General features: G+C 40.6%; 1 pseudogene; it reads right to left on the bottom strand.

Annotated features, from left to right (window-relative positions):
- Window positions 1-267: 267 nt before the first annotated feature.
- On the bottom strand, window positions 268-576 carry LOC118653701 (annotated as a pseudogene).
- Window positions 577-22,067: the final 21,491 nt, after the last annotated feature.

Here is a 22,067-nt window from a genome sequence, read left to right as displayed (position 1 = left end):
AGCTTAAGCACCAGTTATGCCAAATATTTAATTACAGAGGACAAGTAACTTAGATTCTTGAGAAAAATTTCTCATGAAGGTTTGGGCCTGCTTGTAAAAATACACACCAGAGGTTGCTAGGCATTTCTTTCTCACCAAATCTCAATAGTCTTTTCTTTTTAAAATTTTAAAATTTTGACATATTTTTTAATTCAAATACCATTCTGATCACTCATGGTCTAAGAACATTCAAATAACTTAAAATAAATAGATATTAAAGATTGGTCTTCAAACTTCATAATCAGTGATGCTACGCTTGCCTATGATTTCACTGACATAAAACCACATCCATACCTCAGTGTCCACCAAACCATTCAGCAGAGCTTCCTTAACTGTGAACTGAAGTTACCAATTTGAGCATTATTGCCTAGTTTTTTCAAGCTCTGAATAGCTGTAGGGATTTCAGCAGGGGTTGGAGGAACCAGCTCAACCTTGGTATAATGTCAAAATGTGGCCAATCGAGGCTTCCGAGTAAGTCACAGCAACATTTGCCAGTGCAGGAGCCTTCTCCACAAGGTTATGGACAAATTTGGCCATGGTTCTAGGATGGAAAGTCTGTGATCTTGAACAACTGGCCGAATGTTATTCCCACCCTTCCACCCCCTAAGAACACCTCAATAGCCTTTTCTTTTTTTTTTTTTTTTTTTTTTTTTTTTTTTTTATTGCTTAAAGTATTACAAAGGGTATTACATATGTGTCCATTTTATCCCCCCGCCCTAGACAGTCCCCTAGCCTCCCCTATCCCCCCATGTCTTATGTCCACTGGTTATGCTTCTATGCATGCATACAAGTCCTTTAGTTGATCTCTTACCCCCCTACCTCCTGCCCCGCAACCCTCCCCGGCCTTCCTGCTGCAGTTTGACAATCTGTTTGAGGGAGCTCTGCCTCTGTATCTATTATTGTTCAAAAGTTTATAATGGTCTCTATTATCCATGAATGAGTGAGATCATGTGGTATTTTTCCTTCATTGACTGGCTTATTTCACTTAGCATAATGCTCTCCAGTTCCATCCATGACGTTGCAAATGGTAAGAGTTCCTTCCTTTTTAGAGCAGCATAGTATTCCATCGTGTAGATGTACCACAGTTTTCTAATCCATTCATCTACTGATGGGCACTTAGGCTGTTTCCAGATCTTAGCTATGGTGAATTGTGCTGCTATGAACATAGGGGTGCATATATCCTTTCTGATTGGTGTTTCTGGTTTCTTGGGATATATTCCTAGAAGTGGGATCACAGGGTCAAATGGGAGTTCCATTTTCAGTTTTTTAAGGAAACTCCATACTGTCTTCCATAGTGGCTGCACCAGTCTGCATTCCCACCAGCAGTGCACAAGTGTTCCTTTTTCTCCACATCCTCTCCAGCACTTGTCGTTTGTTGATTTGTTGATGATAGCCAGTCTGACAGGTGTGAGATGGTACCTCATTGTTGTTTTGATTTGCATCTCTCGGATGATTAGTGACTTTGAGCATGTTTTCATATGTCTCTTGGCTTTCTGAATGTCCTCTTTTGAAAGGTGTCTATTTAGGTCCTTTGCCCATTTTTTGATTGGATTGTTTATCTTCCTTTTGTTAAGTTGTATGAGTTCCCTATAAATTTTGGAGATTAGGCCCTTATCGGATATGACATTGGCAAATATGTTTTCCCACACAGTGGGTTTTCTCGTTGTTTTGTTGATGGTTTCTTTTGCTGTGCAGAAGCTTTTTATTTTGATGTAGTCCCATTTGTTCATTTTCTCTTTAGTTTCAAGTGCCCTAGGAGCTGTATCAGTGAAGAAATTGCTTCGGCATATGTCTGAGATTTTGTTGCCTTTGGATTCTTCTAGAATTTTTATAGTTTCCTGTCGTACATTTAAGTCCTTTATCCATTTTGAGTTTATTTTTGTGTATGGTGTAAGTTGGTGGTCTAGTTTCATTTTCTTGCATATATCTGTCCAATTTTCCCAGCACCATTTATTGAAGAGACTATCTTGGCTCCATTGTATGTTCTTGCCTCCTTTGTCAAATATTAATTGAGCATATTGGTTCGGGCCGATTTCTGGGCTCTCTATTCTCTCAATAGCCTTTTCTTTATTCCCATGTTTGTCTCATTCCAACTGACACTGACTACCCTAATATACTAATTTTTTAAATATTTGGCTTCTATGACCTAGGCCTATGCTAGTTTTTCTTCTATCCCTTAGAACACACCTTTTTAAATTTTATTTCCTGGTTCCCTCTTTTTTCTTCTTAATCCTAACGGTGGAATCTCATGAAGACACAGTGAGTGGTTGACACTCCTCTTTCATTTATCCATTAAACATTTTTTAATGTTTAAATATTTGTTTGGAGACCTATATTGTGTTCTATACAGAAATGTATTAGACACAATCATTGTCTTCTGGGACCTCAATGAATACAATACAGTGCAATATTTTTCATGAAATACATAGTAGAAGTAGGTAACAGAAAACTCAGCTCAAGATGACTTAAACAAAAAGGACAAATATTATTTCTTATAGCAAAAGTTCTAAAGATATGGAGGTTCCAGAACTGGTCAATTCAATAGCTCAAGGACCTCATTAAGAACCCAGGTGTTTTCCATCTGTTCTGTTTAGTATATCCCTTCCAGAACTGCAAGATGGTAGCAACATGTCCATGCCTCACATGTAGAAATGATGATGTTCATCTAAAATAAGGTGTTACATGTAGTGCATTTAATTTTGAGTAAGAAAAACCTATCTTCCACGCCCCTGCACATTGGCTAAGATTACCTATATCAGTCACTGACAAGGGGAATGAAACTACCATGATTGGATTAGACCAGTGGATCTCAACTTTGACTGTGGCACCTGGGCATCAACATTTGTAAAGTTCTCCAGGTGACTCCCCTGTGTGTCCAAGCTTGAAAACCACTATCCTAGACCATTCCCTGTGATTTTTCCCTCTGGAGCAGAACATGAATGTCTGCTATAGGACAAAATTGGGATTCTGTAAGCAAGAAGAAATGAGGAATAGCTTTTTGGTAGGCAAACCATAATGTCTGCTACAGTAACTAATCAACATTCATGATTTCAACTAGCACTTCTATATGGAGACTAATGATTCTGGCTCTGACCGCATCTGAGCTTCTGACCTATTTCTTCAACTGTCTCCTGGCATTTCTACTTGGATTTTTTTGTCCACATTTCAATCTCAATTTGTTCCAAACTAAGTGTTCCAGCCTGCTTCTCCTGATGACATTATTTCTATCATGTGATACCAGCATTCTCAGGGTATTTCAGGCTCAAATTCTTGGAATCTTTTCTTATCCTTCTTTATCCTTATTTTTAAAGTCACCTTACCCTGATTTTTCTCCCTGAGATATTTCAATTCTACTCCACTATATCCCCTTCTATTCTGGTTTAGGATACCCTATAACATTTCATGCTTGCATTCTGTAATAGCTACCAAGCTGCTGTCCTAATTCCAGGCTTTCACTCTTTCGGATCATTCTGCATATCACTGTAAACTCATTCCTAAAATACTGTCTTCATTATGTGACTCTGCACAATGCCTTCTTTTTTTTTTTATTGTTGTTAATTTTCACCTGAGGATATTTTTTTCATTGATTTTTAGAGAGTGGAAGGCAGGGAGAGGATATATATATATATATATATATATATATATATATATATAGAGAGAGAGAGAGAGAGAGAGAGAGAGAGAGAAAGAAACATTGATGTGAGAGAGACACATCAATTGGTTGCATCCCTGCATGTCCCCCGACCTGGGCCGGGGATCGAACTGGCAACCCAAGTATGTGCCCTTGACTGGAAATCGAACCTGAGACCCTTTTGGTGCTTGGGGCCCATGCTCCAACTGCTAAGCAATACTTGGCCAGGGCATGCACAATGCCTTTTTATGGTTATCAAACTAGAGGCCCGGTGCACGAAATTTGTGCGGGGGGGGGGGGTGTCCCTGAGCCCGACCTGCACCCTCTCCAATGTGGGAGCCCTCAGGGGATGTCCTACTGATGGCTTGGGCCTGCTCCCCATGGTTCTCTGCTCTCTGTGGGGCCTGATTGCTCTACACCACAATGACGGCCAAGCAGGCCCTGCTGGGTGCTGCCTGCGGGCCATGCTTGCCTGCTGGGCTCATGCTGTCGGGGTGATGCCACTAGCGTCCTGCCCCGGCTGCTATGGTCGCCACCATCTTTGTCGCAGAGTGACAGTTAATTTGCATATTACTTTTTCATTAGATAGGATGCTCTTCACTATGATCTCATTGTCTCATGGGTATAAGTATCTGTTCTCCCCAACTTAATAGTAAAGCTCCTTTAAGGGAAAGCACTGTTCAGTTGACCCTTGAATAACATGGGGGTTAGGGTGCCTATTGCCACACTCCTACACTTGAAAAATTGAAGTATAATTTAAGTTGGCCCTCTGCATCTGTGGATTCTAACCATGAATCGAAAATACTGTTTTCCAATTGATAGTTGCTAGAGGGGAGGGGGGCGTTAGGGGGCTGGGTGAAAAAGGTGAAGAAATTAAGAAGTACAGAGTGGTAGTTAACAGAATGGTCAAGGGCTGTAAAGTACAGCATAGGTGATATAATCAATGATATGGTAATAACTATGTATGGGGCCATGTGGGTACTTGAAATATTGGGGGGAACACTTTGTAAAGTATATGATTCCCTAACCACCATGCTGCACATCTGAAAGTAATATAAAATAACATTGAATATAAACTGTAATTAGAAAATAAAATTTAAAACAAAACAAAAAGAAAGAAGGAAAGAAAATACTGTTTACTATCTGCAGTTGTGAATCTGTGGATGGTAAACCTAGGGATAGGGAGGGCTGACTGTATATTTATTGAAAAACAAAACCCTTGTAGGAGTGGACCTGTGTAGTTCAAACCTGTGTTCTTCAAGCTCAACTGTACTTGCTACTTCTCTTCTGTGTCCTTCCAAATTCTCCTATTGTGTGCTAAGCCAGGCTATAAGGCATTCCACACATGCTTGCCAGTTTTGTAAGTATTAAGTAGCATAAACTAAAAGTACTAGAGGAACTGGGAGGAAAGAACTATCTGCGGCTTAAAGGGATGGAACAACATGCAGAGTTACTTCCTTGTTTGTTACCTCTTTTCCAGTCAGTAGCTGATATGCTTGGTTCCTGGCACTGCATTTCAGGTGATACTAGAGGCCCGGTGCATGAAATTCGTGGTGGTGGGGGGGGAGGATGAGTTCCCTCAGCCTAGTCTGCACCCTCTCTAATCTGGGATCCTTTGGGGGATGTCCGACTGCTGGTTTAGGCCCAATCCTGGGTATTGGGCCTAAACCAGCAATCAGACATCCCTCTCACAATCCTGGACCACTGGTTCCTAATCACTCACTTTCCTGCCTGCCTGGTCGCCCCTAAATTCCCCCCCCCCCCACTGGCCTGATCGCCCCTCATTGCCTCTGCATGCCAGCCTGGTCGCCCCTAACTGCTCCCCTCTGCTGGCCTGGTTGCCCCCAACTGCCCATGCTAGTTTCTATTGCTTCCACTCTTGGGGCAAGGTGGAAACCTGCCTTGCTGTAGCTCTGAGCTTGCATTCAGTGGCCTGTATATCACACCGATAAAGACCAATGGTTTGGCTACCAGTAGGGTGGGGCTCACACTGCTAATCATCTTACTGTCTCCACATCAATATGAGATAGGTGGGGCAGGCATCATTCCTATATTGTAGATGAGAAAACTGAGGCACAATGAAAAGGAGTAACTTGGCTAAAGGTACATACAGATGCAGGTCTTCTAATTCTCTGCTCAGGGCTTCTGTCAACTCACCTTCCAGTTATTTAGATTCAGGTTTGAATAGGTTTTAGGCAAGGAGAACACCACAATTGAGATAAACAACCAAACAAATCAAAGAAACCAAAACCATGTGAAGCCATAGTGCAAAATACATGATGCATTTTTCTCCAACAAAGAATCACACTTTTCTTTATGGCCATGTGCAATATCATCTTGTAACAATTTTGGTAACACTTAGAAGCAACAGACAATTAAGCATAAGATTTATATTATTGTTTAAATTATCTATTATATAATTTATATTATTGTCTAAAGGTATTTGATGGCTCCTTAATGCTTCTCCTTGCCGTGTTTGTAGTTCTGCATGTGTGGTGGTGGTGGTGAACTTTGGAATCCTGTACTCCATATGATTTTACTTTGTCTGATCATACATATTTAGTTTATTTGGCAAGTCTCTTATTTACACTACAAGTAAATCATTTCCCTTTCTTCCCACTGTTCTTGAGTGTCTTAATAAGTCATAATTAAATTCATTTTGAATATCATAACAATTAACATACTTTGAACACTTACCATGTATAGTCAATTTGATTTTTATCTATATTTATTTATCTGGAGATAATGGCAGCTATCAAGGAAGTCTTGAGTTTGAGATGGGTGAGGGTTATTTACTTTTTCACAATTTCCCTATGAGGTTTTAATGAGAGCAAATCTTGGGCTAAATTTTGTCAAACATGTTAACATTTATTAAATGAACATTAATTATTAATAGTGACAAAACAGTTCATGCTACCTCTTCTGTAAGCTTGAAAATGTCCCAGCAATCTGTCATTTAAAAGGCTTTGACAGCAATATCTTTACCAACACAGCTCCTAGGGCAATGAAGACTAAGGAGAAAATAAACAAATGGAACTAAATCAAAATAAAACTTCTGCACAGCAAAAGAAACCATCAATAAAACAAAAAGAAAGCCCACTGCATGGGAGAACATATTTGCCAATGATATTTCTGATAAGGGCTTAATCTCCAAAATTTATGGAGAACTCATACAACTTAATGAAAAGAAGATAAATGATCCAATCCAAAAATGGTCGAAGGATGTAAATACACTTTTCAAAAGAAGACAGAAGAAGGCTGAAAGACATATGAAAACATGCTCAAAGTCACTAATCATCTGAGAGATGCAAATCAAAATGACAATGAGGTACCATCTCACACCTGTCAGAATGGCTATCATCAACAAATCAACAAATTACAAGTGCTGGAGAGGATGCAGAGAAAAAGGAACCCTCATGCACTGCTGGTGGGAATGCAGATGGGTGCAGCCACTGTGGAGAACAGTATGGAGTTTCCTCAAAAAACTAAAAATGGAGCTCCTATTTGACCCAGTGATCCCACTTCTAGGAATATATCCCAAGAAACTAGAAACACCAATCAGAAAGGATATATGCACTCCTATGTTCATAGCATCATAATTTACAATAGCTAAAATTTAGAAACAGCCAAAGTGTCCATCAGCAGATGAGTGGATTAAAAAACGGTGGTACATCTACACAATGGAAAACTACGCAGTGGTAAAAAAGGAGTTCTTACCATTTGCAACAGCATGGATGGAACTGGAGAGCATTATGCTAAGTGAAATAAGCCAGTCAGAGAAAGATAAATATCACATCTTCTCACTCATTTATGGAATATAATGACCAACATAAACTTATGAACAAAAACAGATCCAGAGACAGAGAAGCATCAGTCAGATGCTCAAACCTCAGAGGGAAGGTAGGGGAGGGTGGGGGTAAGGGGGAGAGATCAACCAAAGGACTTGTATGCATGCATATAAGCATAACCAATGGACACAGACACCAGGGGTGTGAGGGCATGAGTGGGCGGGGGGTGGGGGGGAATGGGGGGATAAGGACACATATGTAATACCTTAATCAATAAAGAAAAAAAAAAGCAAAACCAACCAAAAAAACAAACAAACAAACAAACAACCAAAAACTGTGGCACATCTACACAGTGGAATATTATGCCGCTATAAAAAAGAAGGAACTTTTACCATTTGCAGCAGCATGGATGGAACTGGAGAGCATTATGCTAAGCAAAATAAGGCAGTCGGAGAAAGATAAATATCATATGATCTCACTCATATGTGGGATATAATGAACAACATAATTTGATGAACAAGAATAGATTGATATAGAGACAAATGGTAGGGTAGGGGCAGGTTAGAGAGCAACCAAAGGACTTGTATGCATGCATATTAGTATAACCAATGGACACAGACACTGGGGGCTTGCCCAGGGTGGGAATGGCTTGGGGGGGTCAATTTGGGAAAAAGGAGACATATGTAAAACTTTAGACAATAAAATTTAAAAAAATAAAAAGCTTTGAGCACAATGTGCTTAGAATGGTCACAGGAGGAAGGCACAACTACATTTCAGAAGCAGGATTTAAAAAATTATTTTTTTGATTGAGGTAAAATTACATAAAATTAACCATTAATCATTTTGAAGTGTATAATTTGGTGGCATTTAGTGCATTCACAATATTTTGTAGGCATCACCATTATCTAATTTCAGAATATCTGATCACTCCCAAAGAAAACTCTATACCTATTAAGTAGTCATTTCCCATTCACTTTCTTCCTACCCGCACCCCCCAGGCTCTGGCAACTACTAATCTATGTGCTATCTCCACAGATATACTTATTCTGGAAGATCATATTTGACAGTTCATTTAAAGTCTTTGTTCAGTAAGTCCCAAATCTGGACTTTCTAAGGAACAGATTCAATTATTTTTTCCTCTTGTGGATGGGCAATGTGGTCTTGTATCTTTGCATTCCTTGTGATTTTTTTTATTGAAAAGTAGATATTTTGAATATTATAATGTGGTAATTCTGGAAATCAGATTCTCCATCCTTCCCAGAATTTGTTATTTGTGACCTTTGTGGGCTTTTCTGAACTATAGGGTGTCCCTCCAAAATGTATACAGTGTTTATTAAAATACATTTCATTTTCAAAATTGAGCTGTCAGCTGTTAAAGTGTATATACATTTTTTGGGACTCTCTGTATTTTTGTAAAGTCTATGTTCTTTGTCATATGTGGCCTCTGAAGTCTCTGTTCTGTTAGCTTAGTGGTTAGCTGGTATTTTAATAGAATTATCTTAAATGCCTAGAACCAACAAAAGATAAAAAAGAAGAGAAAATAGAAAAGAAAGAAAAGGACTACTACAAAATAATATTGAATGTAAACTATAATTGAAAAATAAAATTTGGAAAAAGAAAATAAAAGGATTACTCTTTCAGTTTTTGCACATTGGTTTTATGTTGGGCACTCCTTCAATATTTAGTCACGCTATTTACAACTCCCAGTCTTTATTTCGAACTTGTATAGAGCCTGAAGCCTAGCTAGAGGTTAAAACTTAGGGTCTTCACACACAGGGCATGCATGTGCATTCTTTGATTTCCTGGTATACATGGGAGCTTTTCAAAGTTCTTATCCCCACTTGTAGCTCTTTACCCAAACTCTTCCTTCCCAGGATTCTTGGTCTATTTAAATTTGTTTTATTTTTAAATTATAGTTGACATTTAATATTATTTTAGTTTTAGGTGTACAGCATAGTAGTTAGACATTTATATAACTTATGAAGCAGTCCCCCCAATAAGTCTAGTACCTCCTGACACCATACATGATTATTACAATATTATTGACTATATTTCCTATGCTATACTTCACTCTTGTTCTATTTCTTGTTCCAAGTATTGTCCCTTTCTTCAGACTGCTGCATCCAGTACCTGTGTCTTTAAATACGCGTGTCCAGAAAACTACCCTACCACTGGACACTTTCTGAGTTGGATAAAACAAAGGTCAGTCTTTGTTCTGGTCTTTGAGGGAAATACCAGACAGGTCATGACCTAATTTTTTTCAGAATAAGGTCTATATTGCTCCCTCTGGCACCAACAATGTGCATCAGAGGTGCAGGCTGTGGTTGGCAGAGCCACTGCCAATCTGATGAGTGGGAGATGGTTTGTGGGTAATTTATAATAACACTAGAGGCCCGGTGCACAAAAATTTGTGCACTCAGGGGGGTCCCTCAGCCCGACCTGTGCCCTCTTGCAATCTGGGACCCCTCGGGGAATGACCACCTGCTGGTTTAGGCCCGCTCCCTGGGGGATTGGGCCTAAACTGGCAGTCAGACATCCCTCTGGCAGCCCTGGAGCCCTCGGGGGATGTCCACTTGCCAGTGGGGAGTAGGCCTAACCTGCAGTCGGACATCCTTAGCGCTGCTGAGGAAGTGGGAGAGGCTCCCACCACCACCGCTGTACTGGCAGTGGTCAGCCTGGCTTGTGGCTGAGCAGAGCTCCCCCTGTGGGAGCGCACTGACCACCAGGGGGCAGCTCCTGCATTGAGCATCTGCCCCCTGGTGGTCAGTGTGTGTCATAGTGACCATTGATTCCCAGTCGCTCTGCTGTTAGGGTCAATTTGCATATTACCCTTTTATTATATAGGAGTGCCTGGCCAGCCTGGGTGAGGGGCTGATGGCTGTTTGCAGGCTGGCCACAGCCCCTTCAGGGTGGGTGTCCCCCCTGGTGTGCCTGGCCTTCCTGAGTGAGGAGCTGATGGCTGTTTGCAGGCTGGCCACAGCCCCTTCAGGGTGGGTGGTCCTGCGGGGTGCCTGGCCAGTCTGGGTGAGGGGCTGAGAGCTGTTTTCAGGCTGGCTAAGCCCCCCAGCGGGGACCCTCACCCCATGAGGGTGTGGCCAGCTTGGGTGAGGGCCTGATGGCTGTTTGCAGGCTGGCCACAACCCCCAGCCACCCAAGCTCCCAGTGGAGGCTGGCTGGAAGCAGGTATCTGGGATTTATTTGTCTTCTATAATTGGAACTTTGTTGCCATGAGCGGAGGCCACAGCTGGCTCAGGGCATGTGGGAAGCTTGGCTTCCTCCATTGCCAGGGCAACCAAGCCTCCTGCTTGCTCCAGCTCCGTGGCTGCGGCCGCCATCTTGGTTGGGTTAATTTGCATATAGTCACTCTGATTGGATGGTGGGCGTGGCTTAGGGCGTAGGGAAGGTATGGTCAGTTAGCATCTTTGTCTTTTATTAGTGTAGATTGTACTCTATTACAACAATGCAGCCTCTTCTTTCTTTAAGTCGTTCCCTGATAATTGTCATTTTTTGATTTTGTTTTTAAGAGTTCTTCAAAAGTTGATTCTGACAGTTTTTGCCAGATCATTAGTTGCTTTTAGGAAGGGAGCCCTATAATTCCCTATTAGTCTATATTCAGTGACATTCCTTCCAGAAGCAGGTTTTGTGCCTTATAGTAGGTATTAGACAACCAAGAAAAAAAATTTAAATCAATGACTGAAACAGGACACTTAGGTATACATTTTCATCTTTTTTCCTCAGAGTACAGACAGGCTATAGAAGTCCCTAGATTCTTATACCCTGTTCATGCAAGGTGGGGGTGACTTTAAAATATTTTGCTAACCGGTTACAGCCTGGGATGGACCAGGAATTTAGTCTCACTCTCTCCTTTCTTTCTTCTTCCTTCCTTCCTTCCTTCCTTCCTTCCTTCCTTCCTTCCTTCCTTCCTTCCTTCCTTCCTTCCTCCCTTCCTCCCTCCCTCCCTCCCTCCCTTCCTTCCTTCCTTCCTTCCTTCCTTCCTTCCTTCCTTCCTTCCTTCCTTCCTTCCTTCCTTCCCTCTATTTTTCAAAAGAGTTTTAATTGATTTTTAGAGAGAGAGGAAGGGATCGGGAGAGAGGGAAACACTGATGTGAGAGTGAAACATCAATTGGCTACCTCCTGCACTCCCCCTACCAGGGATCAAGCCCACAACCTGGGCAGGTGGCCTGACAGGAATCAAACTGGCAACCTTGCTGTGCGCAGGACAATGCCCAACCAACTGAGCCATACTGACCAGAGTTCTCCTTTCTTTCTACCCTGCCACTATTGTACAGCAGTGCCTGCTCAGATTGTTAATTCTTCTTGCCTGTCATAAGGTCCTAGCACCATACACAGATGAGATGCACTTAAGTTTGATAGGTGTAGAGGAGAGTCTTTTAGGATAGACTATTAGTGATTGATGACTGGAAAAAGGTAAGAACATGAATTCAGTTTTACCCTGAAACTATGAGAGGTATCTGATTTCACCTTAGTTTTCTGGACAGTCTTTTTTAGAAAGCATATTCAGCTTTTTATTAATATCTTCAAGTTAACCCCAACAGTTAGCTTTAAGAAGTGGCAGAAGCCCTAGCCGGTTTGGCTCAGTGGATAGAGCGTAGGCCTGCGGACTGAAGGGTCCCAGTTTCAATTCTGGTCAAGGGCACATGCCCAGGTTGTGGGCTTGATCCCTAGTAGGGGGCATGAATGAGGCAGCTGATCAATGATTCTCTCTCATCATTGATGTTCCTACTTCTCTCTCCAGACTCTCCCTTCCTCTCTAAAATCAATATATATATATTTTAAAAAGTGGCAGAAGATGTGGTCATCTACAGAATGAGGTTTGAGGAAACAGCTGGCAGTTCATTACTCCCCACACATTCCACTGCAAGTTATTCCACCATTTCTCAGTTTATTTGTGTTTTCAAAACTGTCCTCGCAAAATGCCAAATTTGGTATGGACTATACTAATGCTTTTTCAAAGTAAACCTCCCTGAAAGTGACTTCTTTTCCTTTTCAACAACTTTTGGAAGGTAGACAACAGCATGGGGACCATCAAACTTACACTTCTTACACTGGGGGAAATGAGGATGTCAGAACTTTTCCAGATGGCTTGAAATGAATGCAGGTGTGCCTGGAATCTTGCCATTGCTCCTCATCCTGGAATGGTAGTCAGTAAATGCACTTTTGGTAAACAATTCCAGTTTTAAATGTGCCAGTGGAATATGCTAGCTGAAGAAACCCAACTATGAATCTGTTTATTCAGCAAATAAGTGTCCCTGTTTCTGAAGTTTGCATTTTTATTAAGGTTCCTTAGATTCTTAAAGTGATTCGTGAATGTCATTACAAAAGATAGTAATGTTGGGATATGGTGTGTGTGTGTGTGTGTGTGTGTGTGTGTGTGTCTGGCAGGGAGAGGTAACTAACATGCTTACTATGTGCCAGGCACTGTGCTAAGTGTTTTTCATGTATTTAATTCTCATTTGAGATAGATACTATTATTCTCCTTTTACTGCTTAGAAGGGTCACAGTAGCGATTTAATTCTAAGTAGCAGACTACGATCTAGCTGTGTGACCTTAGGCATGTCACTTTCCTCTGGGCTTTAGTTTCCTCATCTGTAAAATGAAAGATTATCTTGAAAAGTCTTCCAACTGTGACACTCTGTGATTTTATGTGTCTGGGCTTCTTCCTCTAGGTTTTGTTTCATAAGGAGATAAAGGCCAGAAGTCAACAATGACTGATTTTGAAGTAGGGATATTTTAAAACATAGCTATATTATAAGGATATTTAAAAATGTAACTACATATATGAAATAGTATGAGAACAGGTTTCTATCAATAATACTTTTGTTTAGTTTTTGTGTTGTTATTAGTGGTGGTTTTCATTAGGTTGATATTACTTCTTGACACTGTTAAAACATTTTGTTCTCACTATTTGCTTTAGTTTTAAGAGAGATTGATAATCAGAACACATGTAATAATTATTTCTTGAGTAGATTTGGATTCTTTTACTGTTTTCTATTACCTCAAAGTATTAACCCTGCTGACTGGAATGACATAGTTACATTCACTCAACCAGAAATATTTATTCAGCATCTGCTATGTGTAAAATATTTTTCTAGGCATTAGAGACATATTAATGAACAAAACAAACAAACATTTCTGCCCTCTTGGAGCTTATATTTTAGTGGACTATGCAGAAAATGAACAAAATGTATTAGTTCAATGTATAGTGTGTTAAACAAAGATACATTCTATGGCAGAAAATAAAGTAGAATGGGGGTTTGGAGTGTTGAGTATAATTGCTTACTACTCCCTGGGAAAACCAGTGCTAGTTCTGGTCAGAGTTCAGGTAACAGGAAACTCCTTACCTAGGCAATTAAGCACTGACTTTGGGGTCAGCTAAACCTGTTGTAATTTACAATGCTACCCCCAGTTTGTGAACCTGGGCAAATAATTTTACTTCATTGAGCCTTCTATCAGTCAGTTTGAATCAGAGAAGCATAACCATTTAGGAATGATTAGAAAGAAAAACCAGCCAAAGGATTTATTATGGGGATTACCTTATATAATTGTGGGAACTGATAGTTCCCATAGGCTTTTCTTATTCATCTGATGCTGGGCTTGAAGTCAGCAGGATAGTCATGAAAGGTGAATGTGAAATGGAGGAGAGCAAAGTCAAACTAGAACTTATGAGGAACAGCTGAAACCCATGAGAACAAACTGGAATTCACATAAGCCTCTCACAGACTTCAAACCAACTTCAAAGATGGGGGGGGGTGTTCTGCAGGAAAAGGTGGTATGCTTTATTACAGAGCTGAACCCACACCTGGCCCCTGAGTCAGAGAAGATGTAAAAGGAGATCCTATGGGAACTGGAAGAGGTGTGACCTATGTGTGTTGCCCCCCAAATTCAGAGAAGCTGACAGAGGAGGTTTAGCAGTTGCTCGGGGCTCAGACACTGCCCCACACCAGAGGCTAGACTCGCCTGTAGAGGAGACAGCATGCCTAAGTTGCAATAGCACTTGGCACCCTACACCCACCATCTAGGCATAAGAAGATGAAGGCCGCTACTTCACTTCCACCTCTCAGATCTCATGCAAAATTGCTTTCCTGGCCCATGCTAAATCTTAACTATTTTGAATAGGGAAGAAAATTCTAGAAATGCTAGTTCTAGTTTAGCTAGGTTGATGGAACACAAATCCACCACAAGTCTGTTTCTTTCTTTTTTTGTTTGCAGAAAAATGTTTTTTTTTTAATGTATAAATATCTCTTACAAATTAGACCAGTGGTTGGCAAACTCATTAGTCAACAGAGCCAAATATCAACAGTACAACGATTGAAATTTCTTTTGAGAGGCAAATTTTTTAAACTTAAACTATATAGGTAGGTACATTGTTATTAACTTAATTAGGGTACTCCTAAGCTGGAAAAACGTCCTCAATCTGATTGAGGTACGTTTGCTGAGGTCGACCCCTTCCAACTCTCCCATCCACACTCGTCTTGTATACTTGTTTCAGATAGATGACTGAATTTCAGATAGACGGTGGGATTCTGTCCAACCTCAAAATAATGTACCTCCCCCGTGCTGCGTACCTTGCGGCCCGCCTGTGCCGCATCTCCCGTCACCCCACCGACCAACACCCCCCACTTCTTCTAACGCCACGTCTTCAAAATAGACTCGCCCAGGCCGAAAACCGACTTCTGCGCATGGGCCATGAAGTTTCAATCACACTGTACATGCGCGCCCACATGTGGTATTTTGTAAAAGAGCCACACTCAAGGGGCCAAAGAGCCGCATGTGGCTCATGAGCCGCGGTTTGCTGACCACTGAATTAGACCAATAATTCACAGAAAAAATTTTCCCAGGAAGTAAAATATAAATGACTTCCAAAAAATTGAAAAAAAGCTCAACATCACTCATCATCAGAGAACTACAAACCAAAACAATGAAATAGTAGTTTTTGTCTATCATTCTGGCTAAGATAAAAAAGTTTGCCATACAACATTATCACCAGGTTGTGAGAAACAGGCATTTTCTTTTTAAAAAAATAAATAATTAATTATTTTAAATTTTCTTTTTCAATTGCAGTTTACATTCAATATTATTTTGTATTTTTAGATATACTGCGTAGTGGTTATACAATAACTAGAGGCCCAGTGCACGAAATTCATGCATGGGTGGGGGGGTTGTCCCTCAGCTCAGCCTGCACCCTCTCCAATCTGGGACCCACAGGGATCGGGCCAAAACCGGCAGTCAGACATCCCTCTCACAATCTGGGACTGCTGGCTCCTAACCACTCACCTGCCTGCCTGCCTGATTGTCCCTAACCACTCTGCCTGCCAACCTGACAGCTCCCTAATCACTCCCCTGCCGGCCTGGTTGACACCTAACTGCTCCCCTGCCAGCATAATCATCCCTAACTTCCCTCCCCTGCTGGCCTGATCGCCTCCAACTACCCTCCCCTGCCAGCCCAATCGCCCCCAACTGCCTTCCTCTGCAGGGTTGAGGGGACTGGGGGACTCTGGCTGGATGAGGTGGGGCTGAGGGGACTGGGCGCCACAATCTTGTGAGGGAGTGAAAGTCAATTAGCATATTCTCTCTTTATTGGCTGTGGGTGCCGCCATCTTGTGAGGGTGTGATGGTCAATTAGCATATTCCCTCTTTATTAGATAGGATATGTTTCACAAAGTGTTCCCTCAATATTTCAAGTACCCACTGGCACCATACATAGTTACTGTATTTCCTGTGCTGTACTTTACATCCCAGTGACTATTTTGTAACTGCCAATTTGTACCTCCATCTTTTTTACCCAGCCCCCAATTCCATCCCCTGTGGCAACCATCAGTCTGTTCTCTGTCTCTATGTGTCTGTCTCTATTTTATTTGTCAGTTTATTTTGTTTTTTAGCTTCCACATATAAGTGAAATCATATGGTATTTGTCTTTCTCTGATTGACTTATTTCACTTAGCATAATACCCTCTAGGTCCATCCATGCTGTTGCAAAGGGTAAGATTTCATTCTTTTTTATTGTATAGTAATATTCCATTGTATATATGTAGCACCACTATTTTTATCGTCTCATCTATTGATGAGCACCTGGTTTGCTCCCATGTCTTGGCTATTGTAAATAACACTATGATGAATATAGGGGTGCATATATTATTTTGAATTAGTGTTTTAGGTTTCTTTGGATTTATACCCAGAAGTAGAATTGCCGGGTTATAAGGCAGTTCCATTTTTAATTTGTTTGAGGAACCTCCATACTGCTTTCCACAGTGACTGCACCAATCTGCATTCCCACTAACAGTGTATGAGGGTTCCCTTTTCTCCACATCCTTGCCAACACTCATTGTTTGTTGATTTATTGATAGGAATTCTGACAAGTGTGAGGTGATATTTCATTGTGGTTTAAATTTGCATTTCTCTGATGATTATTGAAACTGAACATCTTTTCATATGTCTATTAGAGAGTTTCTATTGTAGGGCCTCTGCCCATGTTTTAAGTGGATTGTTTGTTTTTTTGGTGTTGAGTTGCATGAGTTCATTATAGATTTTGGATATTAACCCTTTATTGAATGTATCATTGGCAAATATGTTCACCCATTCAGTGGGTTGTCTTTTCATTTTGTTGATGGTTTCCTATGCTGTGCAAACGCTTTTTAGTTTGATGTAGTCCCATTTGTTTATTTTTTCTTTGTTTCCCTTGCCTGAGGAGATATGTCAGAAAAATACTGCTAAGAGAAATGTCAGAGATTTTACTGTCTATGTTTTCTTCTGGGAGTTTTATGTTTTTGAGTCTTGTATTCATCTTTAATCCATTTTGAGTTTATTCTTATATAAGGTGTAAGAATGTGGTCTAGTTTCATTTTTTGCATGCATCTATACAATTTTCCCACCACCATTTGTTGAATAGATTGTCTTTACTCCATTGTATGTTCTTGCCTTTTTTGTCAAGTATTAATTGACCATAAAGGCATGGGTTTATTTCTGGGCTCTATATTCTATTCCACTGATCTATATGTCTGTTTAAATGCCAGTACCATGCTGTTTATTTTTGTTTGTTGTTGTTGTTTTGCCTTTGCCAAAATAAGATCTTATTTAGAAAGTCATTTGAAAGACACTAAGACTCAACAGATGTAGATTCCAAATTCATATTCTGTCCAACCCCCACCAATGGTCTCTGTAATGCCAAAACTTGCTTTCTTTGGTAATTCCTACTTTTATCTTCCTGGAGAAGAGGTATTTTCCCATAAACCATCTTCATTTTTTTGTAGGGTAGAGCATTATTTCAACACAACCTAGCACCCACCCCTCTGATTCTTGGACAAAAGCCTCCCCAGGAGAAGCGCTTCGAAAGTCCAAACTCTGCCTGGCACTTGGATCCCCCTGCAGGACTGAACTCAGCAGGGCAGGGACACAGTAGTGAAAAGGCAGGCCAAGTGATTCAACAGGGGGCACCTGCTCTGTGTTTGAAGTGGGGAAGAATGGTCCCCTTTCCAAAGGTACACAGCTCAATTACTGTCTGAGTCTCCACCAAGGGATTCTCCAGAAAAAGAGCACCACAAAGGTCCTTGCTGGGTGCAGTCAGCTGACCCCTGTACGGGATGCTAGCTCAGCAGAGTGGCGTCTCCAGCAGTTGCACTCCCCAGGCTGGTGCTGTAACAATAGGAGTGCTCAACCCTGAGAAGGAGACATCTGAGTCTCTAGCAGACTCCCTCCTCTCCTGGGTGGACTGAATCCCTACTGATTTTACCACCAGATGCCAAGCAGGCTCCTCTTCCTGTCTTTGTTGCTCTGGGTTGGGGATCCCTACGAGGGATTGAGACCCCACACTTCTGGGGGAGAAGGTTTTACATCAGAGTTATCCCTCCAGCTTCTCAGCCACCATCTGTGGGAGTGGGCCAGCTCTTTCTGCATCTCTACCCTTCTTATCAGTCTCTCTGTGGCATCTTCTGTAAATCCTTGGTTATAACATTTCATTTCAGTTGACCTTTAGTTGGTCATTCAGTTTGATTGCTTTATAATTTAACTGTAAATCAGGTTTGGCTCCAGGAGAAGGTGAGTGTAGCTTTCACCTACTCTATAGCCATCTTGGAATCCAAAATTTAATTTATTAAGGCACAGAGTCAAAGAATGTCACAGCTGGTAGGAAATTACTAGGTTAAGTAATCCAACAACTAATTTTGGGCAAACTCAGGCTCAGGAAGGGGCAGTTAATTTGCTAAAGTCACAACTTGTTTGACCCAGAAGCATTTTTTTGCAAGATATTTTTTAGAACCCTGCAGAATTAGTTAAATCTATTATAGGCATATTGTTGAAGACTCAATGTCCTCTATATGACATCCCCACGTGAGAAATTTTAGAACTAAGTGCCAGGAAAAATTTGTTTATCCTGAGGAACTGCTTTGCTTTTATTCCTCACGGACAATACAAATCTAGTAAATGATCATGTGGAAACATGATAATTTTGCTTTGGCTTCCAGGCTGTCCAAAGCCAAATTTGCAGCTCAAACTTTATTAACCATGTAGGACTTTATGGCTTGAATATCTATGTCCTACTTCTGGCTTTTTCCGCACCGCACCCCCTTGGTCTAGATTTTTAGTTAATATTTTTTATATGTAAGGTGTTGATTGTATTATTGTAAGTTACCTCAAACCCTTTGTGGTATGAGGAGGGATATAGACATGTAAAGAGAAGAATCCTATATTATTTGACCTCAGTGGAAAAGCATTGGGTTTGAAATAGCTTCTAGTCTAAGCTTTGTTATTTTAACAGACTTGTTAGGCCCTCATTTGCCTTTGATCAGCTTGTATATTGCAATCTCTGGTATGATTCAGAAGACAGACTTTATTAAAGAATAGAGGTATCTGAAACCTATGTAATAATTGTCTTTGACTTATACAAGGTGTTTTGGGGGAACTGGACTCTAAGAGATTCAGGCTGATTTAAAAGAAACATTTAACTCAATTCTGGATAGGAAACAGGATTAGATTAAGTTTTAAAATTACTGAGAAAAATAGTACTGAAAGTAAAATTTCCTCACTTATTTGCTTTTATTTACATTTTTTTTTTAATTTTTAAAAATTATCATACAGTAAAATTTACTTTTTGGGAAGTGCACAGTTCTATGAATTTAATCATTACCCCAGAAAACTCCCCACCAAAGTCATGCTCTCCTCCCACCCATAAGCCTTGATTTTATTTAAAAATATTCTCCCCAATAATTTAAGAGAATAGATTAAGAAAATTGATTTGATTGACCCATTCACTTGAGAGTTCTTATCATATACTCACAACTGTGGTAGGTTCTGCAGACTATCTAAGGAGTATCATATGTAGACCAAGGCTTTTAGGATGTTATAGTATGGTTGGCAAGATCAGCCTAATACATTGGAAGCAATTAGAGCACCATATAACACACTGTACAAGCAAGTGCTAAATTGGCATAGATCAGAGGATGGAAAGGCATCTGTCTAGGATAGACTATATGCTTCTGCAACTGAATGACACATGATTCATATGTGTCTATATCTTTCTGTGTGAGTACAGATTGGAATGTATTTAGAAATGTAAAGAGTTAAGTTTAATCTCTGAAAGTGATATATTAGTTTAAACAGATGAAAGGAATCACATGCTTGTGAGAATATTTACAAAAGTCTTCAGGATCTATAATCAAGGAAGTCTACCTAAGTACAAAAAATTATTTTACTTTTCTAAGATGTGGAGAGACATATGACAGCCAAATGGCTCTGCTCTGTGTCCAGAGAAATTGAACAAAGCTGACATGCAGATATCTATTGCAGAAATCTGATTAGAATTTTCCATTATGAATACAGTGCATGTAAATTCTGAACATATGGTTCCCATCAGTGATCTATGAGGAGGTGATGGAATGTAGGTTGGGGAAGACAAGAGGAAGGCCAAGTCTCCAACTCTGAAGTGAGGGGCAGCTGGACACCATATGTGTGTGTTTAGACTTGGAGCCAGCTTTATGTCGAGGGAGTAGGCAGTTACCCAAGCCTCATGATTTGTAGGGTGTGGGGAAAGGATGTTTCTTTGCCAAATTCTTTCCCTACAGGCAGGCCCCAAGTGCTGAACTTTCCATTAGAGAAAGAAACAAAATATTGTGTGTTTTGGAGCCCTTCTTAAAAATATAGGGAGCTGGATGGGGAGGGACACCAACACATGAAGCTGGAAAGCGTTATCAGAGATCTGTGTGGGGCAGTTTATCTAATTAGCTTAGCAGAATGGGGTGAGGGGAAGAAAAGTATGACCTGTGGGATAGGGTAGATCTCTCTCTCTCTGTGTATGTATGTATATATGTATGTGTATATATCTGTGTGCATTCTGGGAATCAGTGTGTTTGCAAAAAGCTGGCCGCATGAAGGTTAGAATGGTAGAATTTAGTGCACAGGTATACAGCTCATTGGTGTCTGCAATGGTTTACTCTCCAAGGTGTCAGGCATCTCTAGTATCGGTAGGTATACAGCTTAACTGCAGCGATTTGCTAAGAATTAGTCAGGAAGATGGTCTGTGAGGCATCTTGGCCTTAACATGTCAAAGAACTTTCTTTCTTTTTTTTTTTCAAAGAACTTTCTTAAACACCCCCCAGCCAGCCCCCACAAAAGTGGGGGCAAAGTCAGAAGTGTGAAGCCCATGACGTGAATGGAGAGATTCGTTGTTACAGAAATTATCACTTCTCTAGAAATAACCTAGATATTTAGCTTAGAAGCAGGGAGGTCTGGTGTGTGTGATGAGTGCCACAAAACCTACCCTTCTTAAGCAAATGAAGTGACATGGAAAGCACAGCTTTCTGATAGTGTCCTCTGTACCTTACACAGTAGGAATGATCCTGCCTCAAAATCCTGAAAGCTGACCTACTATCCCAAATAAAATTCCCTCTAGGGTCCTCTTTCCAAGCTTTTTTGTTTGTTTTTTTGTTAATCCTCACCAGAGGATATTTTTCCATTGATTTTTAGAGAGAGTGGAAGAGAGAGGGAAAGACAGAAACGTCAATGTGAGAGAAACACATCAATTGGTTGCCTCCTGCAGGAGCCCCGACCAGGGCCCGAGCCAGGGAGAGCCTGCAACCAAGGTATGTGCCCTTGACCAGAATCCAGCCCAGGATCTTTTGGTTCATAGCCCAATGCTCTATCCATTGAGCCAAACCAACTAGGGCCCAAAACATTTTTATCAGTCAGTGCAACCTCACTAAGCTGGGAAAACACATAAAGCTCCTTTTTCTTTTGAACTTAAAGGAAAATGTATGCCAACAAGCTATGAAGATGGGCAGGATGTCATTAAATGTTGGACTCAACTATTTGAAATGTATAAGTAAAATCACTCCGGAGGCTGTCAAACCCTCAGAATACAGAAGAAGCATTGGACCTACAAAGAAGGAGCTTTGTGGAACTTAAAATCTAGGGCCAAACCTACTGCCATATTCATTGACACCTCTTTGACGTAAAATGGTTAATTTATCATCTCACATTCCCATCTTGCTTTGGTAATTCTATAACTGAACCATTTGTATTCAGAAAAAAAAAAGTATTTTTCAGATTGGTTTTGGGTAAAGAAAATCAACAAAACCCCATGTGGGTGTGGTGTTGGCTTT

The sequence above is a fragment of the Myotis myotis genome, unplaced genomic scaffold (assembly GCF_014108235.1).
Source record: "Myotis myotis isolate mMyoMyo1 unplaced genomic scaffold, mMyoMyo1.p scaffold_m19_p_4, whole genome shotgun sequence".
Taxonomy (NCBI): Eukaryota; Metazoa; Chordata; class Mammalia; order Chiroptera; family Vespertilionidae; genus Myotis; species Myotis myotis.
The sequence above is the reverse complement of the archived record's forward strand: the minus strand, read 5'-3'. Positions and strand labels throughout refer to the sequence as shown.